Genomic DNA, 14,235 nt, shown 5'->3' on the forward strand with positions numbered 1-14,235 from the left:
GGGAAAGGCATAAAAACACTCCCACCCATTTCATCCCCAAATACACTCCACACCCCTCCCACCCTTCCTCTCATCTGAGCACCTCCTGGATGACGGGTCATCCCTGCACCCCGCCCACCGCCCTGGGTCAGAAGCAGTGTCGCAAGACACAGTACATCCACAGCAAGGCCGCTTCATTTAATCGGCGACCCCCCCTCTCCGTCCCCCTTTGCATATAAGGAGAGGACGGGGAGAAATCCCTTCGGGCTGCGTCAAAATTTACTCACACATACTACCCCACCCCCACCCCCCCCGCCCATTCCTCCTCATGCAATCACAACATCATCCATATACAACCATTCTCCACTCACCTCTGTCTTCCGTCCTCTCCCTTCCTTCCTCAACAGACATTCCCCTCTTCCCCAAAGCCCCCTTCACCCCATCCATCCACCTCATCCTAGGACGTCCCCTCATGTTCACTCCCTCCACATCTGCCTTCCATACCTCTTTTACTAGTCTTTCTTCACTCATTCTTTCCATGTGTCCAAACCATCCTAATATTCTTTCATCAGCCCTCTCTCCCAAATCCTTTTTCACCCCTGTTCTCCTCCTCACCTCCTCATTTCTCACTCTATCTAGCCTAGTAACCCCCGCCATACTTCTCAGACACCTCATCTCAAACACATTCAAACTCCTTCTCTCTTCTTCTCTTATGTTCCACGTTTCTGCCCCATACAGTGCTGTTGGCACAATCACTCCTTCATACAGTCTCCTCTTCGCATCCATTCCCAACTGTCTATTTCTCATTACACTCTTTAAACCACCAAGGCATTTACTCGCTTCTCTCAATCTACATTCTACCTCCACCTTCACTCCACCTTTTCCTGCTACACTTGCACCCAAGTATCTAAAACTATCCACTTCCTCCAGTCGCTCTCCCTTAATGTTCACTTCCAGTCTACTGCCACTTTCACCCCTTGTACATCTCATCACCTTACTTTTACCCACATTTATCTTTAGCTTTCTTCTATCACATACTCTCCCAAACTCTGCCACCAGCTTCCTCAATCCCTCCTCTGACCCTGCCGCAAGCGCAGTGTCGTCCGCAAACAACAGCTGGCTCACCTCCCACTTTTCTCCATTTTCTTTAACCATCTCCAATCCCTGACTCACTACCCTAGCATTCACCTCTCGCACCACCCCATCCATGTATAAGTTGAACAGCCAGGGCGACATAACGCATCCTTGACGAAGTCCCACCTTTACTTCAAACCACTCACTCTCTCCATTTCCAATCCTAACACATGCTCTACTACTCACATAAAAACTCTTGACAGCTCCCAAAAGCTTTCCTCCTATCCCATAAATCTGCATAACCTCCCACAGTGCCTTTCTGTCTACCCTATCATAAGCCTTTTCCAGATCCATAAAAGCCAAAAAAACATCCTTCCCCTTTCCTATAGCTTTCTCACATATCTGTCTTACCACAAAGATCTGAGCTACACAACCTCTACCAGTCCTAAAACCACACTGTTCCTCACCAATTACTCCTTCTGTTCCTCTCCTAATCCTCTCAATTAAGATTCTCCCATAAGCCTTCCCTACTACACTCAACAGGCTAATCCCTCTGAAATTACTACATTCACACTTGTCCCCTTTTCCCTTGTAAAGAGGAACTATACAGGCACTACTCCAGTCCTCCGGTACTCTACCCTCTCTCCAGCAAACATTAAATAATCTTGCCAACCAGTCCACCATCACTGAACCTCCCTTTTTCAGACATTCTGCATGACATCCATCCAGACCAGGTGCCTTACCTGCTTTCATCATCTTTACAACTGCCTTCACCTCATCCTTCCTTATTTCTCCTCCATTCTCCTCACTCATCACTCTCATTTTCTTCGTATTTCCCACTGCAGCTATCTTTCCTTCCCTATCCTCCTTCACATTCAGCAACTCCCTAAAATATTCTGCCCATCTTCCCCTCACTGCCATCTCTTCCATTATCAACTCTCCATCTGCACCTTTTACCTTTTCTTCCCTACTTGATTCGCCTCCTCTTCCTCTCTTAATTTCTTTCCAAAACATCTTTTTATTACTTTCAAAATTTTCTGTCATACTCCTACCCCATTTCACATCTGCTCTCCTCTTTGCCTCCTTTACCTTTTGCTTTACTTCTCTTTTCTTTTCTTTGTACGTCTCATATGACTCCCCTGTCCTCTTTTGTAACCAATCTGTGAATGCTCGCTTCTTCTCTTCTACAACCTTCTTTGTTTCCTCATCCCACCATTCACTACCCTTTCTTCTATTTCCCCCTGTCCTTCTTGTTCCACACACCATCCTTGCACACTTTAAGACTCCCTCCTTGAACCATCCCCATTCCTCCTCCACACCCATCTCTGCTCTATCCTTTACTCCCTCCCACTCCTCCTTCAGCTTCTTTTCGTACTCCTTCTCCTTTTCCTTTTCATTCAAGGAGTTCACTCTAAGAACCTCCCTACCTTTTGTCCCTTTCCTCCTTCTCCATCTATCCTCCACTCTCAACTTACCTTCCACCAAAAAATGATCTGATATTCCCCCACCCTCTCCCCTTAGCACATGTACATCCTTAACTCTTCCTATCATAATCCTATTTACCACTACATAATCCATTAGCGCTCTATCTACCACCCTTCCCTCCACCACCCTCTCCCATGTGTACTTATGCTTGACTTTCTTCCGAAACACTGTATTTGCTATCATCAACTCTCTTTCTAGACACATTTCCACCATCAACTCTCCACTACGATTCTTTCCTGGAACTCCACACTTCCCAACCACTTCATCGATTGGACCATTTCCCACTCTAGCATTAAGGTCTCCCAGTACTATTACATTGACATTTCTTCCTAAACCCTCTATGCACTCATTTAGATCTATCCAAAAGGCCTCCCTTTCTTCCATGCTCTTCTCACTGCCCGGCCCATATGCACTTACAAAGACCCACATCTCCTTTCCCAGTTTCACCTTCATCCACATTATCCTTGAGGAAACCTCTTTCCACTCCACTACCCGTTTACCTATCTCCTCACTTACTAGAATAGCCACCCCTTCTCCCCCTTGCCCTCTCTTCACTCCTGATAACCTCCCACTTACACTCCCAAACATACACTCACCCTTCCCTTTCAACTTAGTTTCACTCAAAGCCAACACATCCAACTTTCTTCTCACAAACATACTACCTATCTCTTCCCTTTTACTCTCATCTGTACCACATCCACGCACATTAAAAGACCCAAACCTTAGGGTGCTGGCCCGAGGCCCGCCAGCACCCCTTATGCCTTTTCTTTTCGATTTAGGAAGTTGCCCCTTGGGGCTACAGGGAGAAGGATGCCTAGTCCCTCTCCCCGTCCCTTTCTTCTCGCCTCTTACGATCCAAGTGGGAAAACTTGGTGGCAGTATTCTTTTCCCCCACCACAGGGAATTCCCCCAATCAGAAAGAGAATACTCAGAGAAATGGTACAGGACAGCAACAAGGGGTTGGGGGACAGCATAACGGAGGGACAGTCGTAGTATAAAAGTGTCATCATTTCTCTATGAACAGAATTTCTTCTATCATAGACAAAATGATGTGTGGCTCTGGTCCGTAGGGGCGCCCCATATAGACCCTAAAGTATCGACTGCATGTTACTTTGCCACAATAACAATAATTTACTTATCTGTAAATAAATAACCTGGATATAGATTACATGATAAGGCAAAGTTATGATGAAGCTGTATAAGCGTTTTACACAAAGTATTTTTAGGGTGTAATGATAAAGCCTTGTAAAATCGCGAGAAAAAAAAAATAGATTTTGTCATGGAACACTCAGCCAGCACCGAGAGTCTTTAGCTTGAGGTGATGACGTCAGAGGCATTCTCTCCGTCGCCTCCCCTCCCCCTCCCCCACCCTCGTTAGCAGCCAGAGCGCCCCTGGAAACTTTAAGATCACTTAAAAATTCTCTCGCCCCCACACACCCCGGTAGAGTGGCACGAGCCACCATGGCCCCACCCTGGCCGACAGTGTCATTGTGACGAAGGAGAGTACGGTCGCCTTCATGCACGTTGTCACACTGAAGTGTATCGGGATGCACAACACTGCAGTGACTACTCGGGTTCTTCTCGCTATTCAGGGGGGAAGCGAACGTATATAGCGGATGCATACATTTCCTCTTATCATCTCTGAAAACCCACCTATCCCTGATCAAGAGGTCTCTTCTATCAATGTAGCGACCTGAATAATGCAGTGAAATCACATTTTTTCTTCCGCCTTTCAATATCGCTTTTAGTCTCGCCTGTTGATTGTGTGCTGGTAGGGCAATAGTTTGTATGTTGGTCCCGTTTCTCCCTTATCGCGGTTTCGACTTCCGCACTTCTCTCAGATTCCTAGCAATGAATGTTCCCTGACCCAGAATATTAAGCGCATGATAGGGTAAATGTGACGGCTTCGGCCGCAGCTACTCAGCACCTCTTGGAGGACACTCCTCACCCCCACCATGTAGTTTATCTACCGGGCTGGTAATTAATCAGTGTGGTTACTGCCCTTCGCATTCTCTCGACCTTATATCCTTTACTCTCCGTGGAGGTCATACCATTGACGCATATTCAAATCTTGAACGAATCAGGGTTTGTATGAATTTTTATCTTTATCCATATAGTGAAAAAGCCACTGCAATCTTCTGATATGTCTGTCAAGGATTGTCGTTCATCGTCACTCCCAATTATTTCCCTTTTTAAGGGGGGGAGGGGGTGATGGCTTCGCTTGGTAAAAATATTTTAAGATTGATCTTTTACAACCATTGCCCATTCCTGATACTGCATTTTTTTTTTTTTTGTATTGAAATTTGTTTTCCATTCTAGGTTCCGCGCAAAAATATTGTCTAGATCTTTTAGCATTAATCCACACTCCCTCTTTTTCCTTCTTTATACTTCCTGGAACATTGTTGTAAGAACGCGAAAGACAGACACACGATACTGCACTGGGGGACTGCCCCGTTTCAACATTTACGCACATTTTCTCTCCGTTCCCACACTCCAGCTCGTACTTCAGAGTACCCAGCCATTTGGTCTGTGTAGGTAGTTACACTATTTCAAATTTCATTGGAATTTTGTCATTCGCACACCTGTTTCTGCTGTTGTTTATGTTAGGCCCGCTAGGCGTCGGCCTGGGAAGGACTTCGGACTGATCACCACAAATTTCTCGGTGATGAAGTTTCACCCAGCCTATGAAGGCTGACCGCTGTTTCCCTCGACTGTTGACTGTGCTAACATTCTTTAGAAATTTAGATATATTTGCTATTTTTTGTTAAGCTTAAGTACGGTGTGGATTCAAGGGGGCTTGTTTTTACACGCACCTCCAATTTATATATTTTAGCTTAAGGTCAACGCGCTTTGTTTCACTGACCAGAAATGAAAAGGAATTTAGTTCTTCCGGCAATCCGAGTAGACTGCCAGATCATAGTCTGTTATTTTTTTCTGTATGATGTTTAATTGACATTTTAGGTTAAGATGTGAGACCCACATGAAGTGTAATTGGCTCTGAATAGATTTAGAATTAGTAAGTAAGGGTTACGTATATTTGCTTCTTAACTAGAGCCCTTAGGTTGCCAGTCCCATGCCATAGCGGTTTTTAGCAATCCTCGTGCTCTGTATACTATGTAAAGGTAGGTCAGAGACCCTTAATCAGCCGCCCCAGGGCATATGCAACCCCCCCCCCCGCATGTGAGGGCCCTGGGTGACCGACATATAGTGCCATCAACGGTGTTTATATTTTTACCTGAATCTTGATCATCAATGCCTCATTATATACAAATTTCAAAATAATTTTAATTATTTCGCAAGCCAATAGCTAAATCAGACTTTAAGTGATGGATGAGATAGGAAGTGGTGATGGGGAGGGGGGGGGAGCGTCACTGAGACCTTTGCCCACCCGGGGTGGCACACTTAGCCATGTAAGGGCTCTGCGACACAGTCTGTGTTACCTGTCTCGTTCCTTTAGGTAAATAGTCCGGTCATTCTGATAAAATCAAAACAAAATGTAATCATTTTTGAGTATAGATGTTCGAAGTTTCCCATTATCTTTGTACAACTTTATAATGAATATTTTTTTCTCATATCTTAGAGAAGAAATCCTGAATGATAACCGTTGGATTTTGATGGTTTGTATTCTATTTGATCTATTTTTCTTTTGTATATCTTTCACTGATTTCATTGGTAGCGTTTACGGAAATAGCTCAACTTTGGTTCACTGTAACTCATAACTGATAACACTTTGTTCTGAAGAGTTTCTTTTATGAAATAGAACTTAAAAGATTTGTTAAAGATATCACACATGCATTCAGTTGAACACACAAGTTGACCATTAGCAAATAAGGATCAGTGTGATTCCTCATCATCATTATGCTTCTAAAGTAACTATAGAATTCTTTGGAATTTTCTTTAGACATTTTCAGTAATGATTGTTGTTTTCCCTCTCTCTCCTTATATACACCACTGCCCCCCCCCCACCTTTATATTCTTTTCGTACTCCTTTGTTGAACGCTGAAGACAACATTCGTAGTTTGCATTTATATAACTTCCTGTTGGTGAAATTTAGTTTTCCATCCAAATCTTACAATTTTGGCGTGTTCTGGATAATGAATATATTTGTCAATTTTATTCACCATTCTGTGAATCTATTTACAACTAGGAGAATAAATGTAGTACTGCTAGTTATATTTATTGTGTGTACTAGGAAAAACCGTTAGATCCATGGAGCACGTAGCCAACACAACGACTCAACAAAACAACAATACACATAAGTTTTGAAATACTTCGATGCGGAAAGTAAGCGTCAGTAGAGACTTTGCAATTTAGTTAGAGTGGGTGATAAAGCAAATGTACATATTCAACGGGAATTATTGGTAATGACTGATTCCTATGGAAGGCATGTCACGCATTGCTGTAGTCCATTCCCGGGTTGAAATATGGGGAGGTTGGAGCTTTGAGGCTACATCGTGGGCGAATCATGACTTTGTGAATATCTATACACACACACGCGCGCGCGCACACACACACACACACACACACACACACACACACACACACACACGGCTCGGTGGCGGATTGGTAAAGCACTGGCCTCACAAGCCAGAGAACCGGGGTTCGATTCCCCGGTCGGGCGGAGATAAGTTGGGTTTGTCTCCTTTCACGTGTAGCCCCTGTTCACCTAGCAGCGAGTAGGTACGGGACGTTAGTCAAGGAGTTGTGACCTTGCTGTCCCGGTGTGTGGTGTGTGAGTGGTCTCAGACCTACCCAGAGATCGGCTAATAAGGAGCTCTGAGCTCACTGCCGTAGGGTGGTGTCTGGCTGTCTCGACAGAGACTGCAGCAGATCCGAGGTGAATACACACACACACACACACACACACACACACACACACGTATATATATACATACATATATACATATACAAAGGCTTTTTCCCCCTTACAAGGGAGGTAGCCAAAAAGGACAAGGCATAAAATCATTCCCACCCATTCCATCCCCGAAAACACTCCACACCCCTCCCACCCTCCCTCTTATCTGAACACCTCCTGGATGACGGGTCATCCCTGCACCTTGCCCATTGCCCTGGGTCAGAAGCAGTGTCGCAAGACACAGCATATCCACAGCAAGACCGCTTCATTAAATCGGCGACCCCCCCTCTCTGTCCCAACCCTTGCAAAAAAGGAGAGGACGGGGAGAAATCCCTTTGGGTTACGTCAAATTTTGCTCACACATACTACCTCACCCCCCCCCACCCGCCCATTCCACCTTATGCAATCACAACATCATCCATATACAACCATTCTCCATTCACTCCTGTCTTCCGTCCTCTCCCGTCCTTCCTCAACAGACATTCCCCTCTTCCCCAAAGCCCCTTTCACCCCATCCATCCACCTCATCCTAGGACGTCCCCTCATGTTCACTCCCTCCACATCTGCCTTCCATACCTCTTTTACTAGTCTTTCTTCACTCATTCTTTCCATGTGTCCAAACCATCCTAATATTCTTTCATCAACTCTATCTCCCAGCTCCCTTTCCACCCCTGTTCTCCTCCTCACCTTCTCATTTCTCACTCTATCTAGCCTAGTAACCCCCACCATACTTCTCAGACACCTCATCTCAAACACATTCAAACTCCTTCTCTCTTCTTCTCTTATGTACCATGTTTCTGCCCCATACAGTGCTATTGGCACAATCACTCCTTCATACAGTCTCCTCTTCGCATCCATTCCCAAATGTCTATTTCTCATTACACCCTTTAATCCACCAAGGCATTTACTCGCTTCTCTCAATCTACATTCTACCTCCACCTTCACTCCACCTTTTCCTGCCACATTTGCACCCAAGTATCTAAAACTATCCACTTCCTCCAGTCGCTCTCCCTTAATGCTCACTTCCAGTCTACTGCCACTTTCACCCCTTGTACATCTCATCACTTTACTTTTACCCACATTTATCTTTAGCTTTCTTCTATCACATACTCTCCCAAACTCTGCCACCAACTTCCTCAATCCCTCCTCCGATCCTGCCACAAGCGCAGTGTCGTCCGCAAACAACAGCTGGCTCACCTCCCACTTTTCTCCATTTTCTTTAACCATCTCCAATCCCTGACCCACTACCCTTGCATTTACCTCTCGCACCACCCCATCCATGTATAAGTTGAACAGCCAGGGCGACATAACGCATCCTTGACGCAGTCCCACCTTTACCTCGAACCACTCACTCTCTCCATTTCCAATCCTGACACAAGCTCTACTACTCTCATAAAAACTCTTGACAGCTCCCAGAAGCTTTCCTCCTATCCCGTATATCTGCATAACCTCCCACAGTGCCTTTCTGTCTACCCTATCATAAGCCTTTTCCAGATCCATAAAAGCCAAAAAACATCCTTCCCCTTTCCTATAGCTTTCTCACATATCTGTCTTACCACAAAGATCTGATCTACACAACATCTACCTGTCCTAAATCCACACTGTTCCTCACCAATTACTCCTTCTGTTCCTCTCCTAATCCTCTCAATCAAGATCCTCCCATAAGCCTTCCCAACTACACTTAACAAGCTAATCCCTCTGAAACTACTACATTCACACTTGTCCCCTTTTCCCTTGTAAAGAGGAACTATACAGGCACTCCTCCAGTCCTCCGGCACTCTACCCTCTCTCCAACAAACATTAAACAACCTCACCAACCAGTCCACCATCACTGTACCTCCCTTTTTCAGACATTCTCCATGGCATCCATCCAGACCAGGTGCCTTACCTGCTTTCATCATCTTAACAACTGCCTTCACTTCATCCTTCCTTATTTCTCCTCCATTCTCCTCATTCATCACTCTCATTTTCTTCGCATTTCCCACTGCAGCTATCTTTCCCTCCCTATCCTCCTTCACATTTAGCAACTCCCTAAAATATTCTGCCCATCTTCCCCTTACTGCCTTCTCCTCCAATTTCATCTCTCCATCTGCACCTTTTACCTTTTCTTCTCTACTTGATTCGCCTCCTTTTCCTCTCTTAATTTCTTTCCAAAACATCTTTTTATTACTTTCAAAATTTTCTGTCATCCTCTTACCCCATTTCACATCTGCTCTCCTCTTTGCCACCTTTACCTTTTGCTTTACTTCTCTTTTCTTTTCTTTGTACCTCTCATATGACTCCCTCGTCCTATTTTGTAACCAATCTGTGAATGCTCGCTTCTTCTCTTCTACAACCTTCTTTGTTTCCTCATCCCACCATTCACTACCCTTTCTTCTATTTCCCCCTGTCCTTCTTGTTCCACACACCATCCTTGCACACTTTATGACTCCCTCCTTAAACCATCCCCATTCCTCCTCCACACCTAGCTCTACTCTATCCTTTATTCCCTCCCACTCCTCCTTCAGCTTCTTTCCGTACTCCTTCTCCTTTTCCTTTTCATTCAAAGAGTTTACTCTAAGAACCTCCCTACCTTTTGTCCCTTTCCTCTTTCTCCATCTATCCTCCACTTTCAACTTACCTTCCACCAAAAAATGATCTGATATTCCCCCACCCTCTCCCCTTAGCACATGTACATCCTTAACTCTTCCTATCATAATCCTATTTACCACTACATAATCCATTAGCGCTCTATCTACCACCCTTCCCTCCACCACCCTCTCCCATGTGTACTTATGCTTGACTTTCTTCCGAAACACTGTATTTGCTATCATCAACTCTCTTTCTAGACACATTTCCACCATCAACTCTCCACTACGATTCTTTCCTGGAACTCCACATTTCCCAACCACTCCATCAATTGGACCATTTCCTACCCTAGCATTAAGGTCTCCCACTACTATTACATTGACAGTTCTTCCTAAACCCTCTATGTACTCATTTAAAGCTATCCAAAAGGCCTCCCTTTCTTCTACACTCTTCTCACTGCCAGGCCCATATGCACTTACAAAGACCCACATCTCTTTTCCCAGTTTCACCTTCATCCACATTATCCTTGAGGAAACCTTCCACTCCACTACCCGTTTACCTATCTCTTCACTTAATAGAATAGCCACCCCTTCCCTCCCTCGCCCTCTCTTCACTCCTGATAACCTCCCACTTACACTCCCAAACTTACATTCACCCTTCCCATTCAACTTAGTTTCACTCAAAGCCAACACATCCAACTTTCTTCTCACAAACATACTACCTATCTCTTCCCTTTTACTCTCATCTGTACCACATCCACGCACATTAAAAGACCCAAACCTTAGGGTGCTGGTCCGAGAACTTCCAGACCCTCTTATGCCTTCTCTTTTATTTTTAGGAAAGTCCCCTGTGGGGCTACAAGGAGAAGGATGCCTAGTCCCAATCCCCGTCCCTTTCTTCTCGCCTCTTACGATCCAAGTGTGAATACTTGGTGGCAGTATTCTTTTCCCCCACCACAGGGAATTCCCCCATCACAGAAAAGGAATACTCAGAGAAATGGTACAGGACAGCAACAAGGGGTTGGGGGACAGCATAACGGAGGGACAGTCGTAGTATAAAGTAAAAGTGTCATCATTTGTCTATGAACAGAGTTTTCCTCTATGATAGACAAAATGATGTGTGGCTCTGGTCAGTAGGGGCGCACCATATAGACCCTAAAGTATCAATTGCATGCTACTTTGCCACAATAACAAGCAGCCAATATATATATATATTTATATATATATATATACACATACATATATATATATATATATATATATATATATATATATATATATATATATATACATACATACATACACACGTGTGTGTGTTTTGTTAAAATATACAGCGGTGACTGCATCGTTTATTTTATAGGTCTTTCAATTTTCTGACAAGATAGCGTCTTCGGACAGTCGCTGAAGAATAATACCATATTCCATCTATTGTTCTCGAGAAGTCTTTCGATCTGCATGAGACCACCTTGAGGGGAAGGAGTCCTCTTTTTTTTTAAAGTCTGAGGGACTTTTACAATAAGGTACAGTACTAAGAATGTGTGCTGTCAGTCTTCTCTCCGGTGTTCTTCTGTCTCCCGGTCTGATGGGTGTCCTGCCTCAGTCCAAGCCTTCCGGGATCTCAGGTAAGGATGGCCAGTCGTTTTTGCTGTAAAGAGAGAGAGAAAAAAAAGTCGTGGTGAGCGGATATGCTTTCGTGGTATATAGGTTATATACTCAGTGTATTTTCATCAAGGTCTTTTTCTGGTGGAGAGAGGACTTTTATATAAGAGAAACACATACATACTCGTAGCAAACCTTTTCAGCCAATCAGAGCGCCGAGCCGGGTGGCGGGGACTCGGCCAATTGGAGTGCCGTGTCGTCAGAGATGGCTTAGTTCAGGTTGTAGCCAAGGTCTATATATACCAGGTCTAACCACTTCCGACCGGATTTCGAATCAACACAGCGCTCGCAAAAGTCGGACGTCTCTCCGCTCCAGCTCACCGCCAATTGCCCCTAGCATGGCCCTTTGTATCACCACTCTCTTGCTTGCGCTTAACTCAACCAACTAATAACGACAGTAAAAGCAACGCTTCCCTGTTATCCGTAAGTAAAGAAATCTCTCAGGGTAAACACAGACACAAAAGTGCTTAATATCCATTGATACTCTGTGGTGTACTTGACTTACACAAACACTTCCGAAATCACGTAATCGTGCTTTCGTAGAAAAGAGAAAGAACACAAAACATTTAGCTGTACCTGCATCTGGGTCACAGTTAACACAAAAGACACTAGCAACAAGCTTCTGACTTGATTAAGTCAATACACAACTACACTGCCCACCTTCTGTATCTTCTTCTCTTAGCGCCTAACGAAAGTTCGTGTCTAGACCGTCTTCTCCGAAGGTGCTTCTGCTCTTTCTCACTTTTTCCTTCTCTCACGTGTCTGATTTTCGTCTTCGGGTTACCGTCAAGCTCCCTCATCATGAGAACTAATTTCCAAGTGGTTTTTGTGAGAGGCAAATGTCCTCTTCCACCTGATGGATCAGGAAAGTCTCGACGCCTGCTTCGAGAACAAAACTGTCGGTAGGCTGGAGAAGCTGGGATTCTCTCCCCGTAGGGTCACACCCACTTATGCTCATGTTAGAGCGTCCATGTACGTGGGTAGGATGGTCCTTGACTCGCTCGGAAATAAGGACGCCATTCTGCGTGATTTAAGGGAGAGGAACACGGATGTTGTCTTTGTCGACGCCTTCCGGCCTCCGGCCTCTGACATCGTCAGAATCTCTATGAAATCTAGGTCCGACTTTGAGAAGGTTCTTAAGGTAGGACTCAAGATTAGCTTCGTGTATCTGTCCCCATCATCAATCAGAAAGGTAAAGAACCTCAAGGTCAGGCAATGCTTGATATGCTACTCTCTAAAACATGAATCCCGATCCAGTCCCCAACCCAAGCTGACTAGGTGCTCGAAGTGCGCTTCCGATGGACATCGCTATAGGGAATGCGAAGCTGCGAGACTCAAGAGACCCACAGTGCCATCTCCAACTCCTGCCCGGAAAGGAGAAAGGCAACTGACAAAACGCAGCCCGCACAACCGGTGGCGAGGTCAACTCCCAACACCCGCCCCCTGCCTGCGCAGCCCTCTAATCCTCTGCCTCAAACCAAAACCAAGACCTCCTCCTCTCCATCCCAAGGCAAAATCTCTCAACCCCCCACCCCCAAACCCAGAACCCACCCAGGTGTAAAGAGGAGGGCTAGCTCTCCTGCTGCGGCCCCAGACCAGGAGCCTTCTTGCGCCCCCATGGAGCAGCGGACACAGAGAACGAAGTCCAAGCGTTCTCGACAGGATGCGAGCAGGCCCTCTTCCTGTACCGGAATCCCTAATACGGTCGCATCAAATATCGGCAGCACCTTAGAAAGAGAAGCAGCTGGTAATCTCCAATGCCCGTCTGGAGACGAAAGATGCAACCAAGCGAGGGATACTCACATGCTTGCTCTGAGTATTGTATATTCGGCAATGCTTATGTCCAAGAGCAAGGAGCAGGTGCAGGAGATGCTGTCAACAGCACTCATTCACCTCAGCTTACCTGCCTTCCCCATTCCACCTCACGCTCTAGAGGCTATTCCCTTTGGTCCCAACAACCCATCCTATCCCCACCCAGCCCCTACCCTTCCCACCACCGCTCCCTCTGTTTTTCCTTCCGTTTCCACCCTCTCTACCTCCACACCCCCTCCCTCTGATTCCTCTACCTCCTCCTCCACCTCCCCCAAGAAGGCTGCGCAAGAATCTAACCTAAGGCAATCACGCACCAAGTCCAGGGCATCCACACTCGAATCGTACTAACGTAGCAACCGCTCACGCTCCCCGATCCTAAGCCCTCGCTCCTCCTCGTCAAGGGCAACCAAATCTTCCTCCGGGCTTCCGCGCCGCGTGGCCATACCACGAGCCAGCTCGACTGGGAGGCCTAAGTTGAACCTGACTAAGCTCACAAAGGAGACGCTGCGGGACATAATCCCCTTCACCAGCACTACTCCAGACACTGCCCAGTCTAACGATAGTGCATCCTTCTCCTCCTCCGACAGCGAAGTGCTAACCTTCCAAGCCCCTAAGGCTAACTAAACTTCCTCTCAAAACTCCCTCCAGTTAGTAGGGCTCACTGAAGCCAACTATTCCTATGGATAGATTGGATTTACATGTGTTCTACCAGAACGTCCGTCACTGGACCCCGCAAAGGACCAGCACCTTGTTAGAGATTGCCAGACACGGTCCAGATGTCATTTGTTTGACTTCGATGGGTGA

Source organism: Oratosquilla oratoria, chromosome 4 (genome assembly GCF_046742065.1).
Source record: "Oratosquilla oratoria isolate Oo_2021 chromosome 4, ASM4674206v1, whole genome shotgun sequence".
Taxonomy (NCBI): Eukaryota; Metazoa; Arthropoda; class Malacostraca; order Stomatopoda; family Squillidae; genus Oratosquilla; species Oratosquilla oratoria.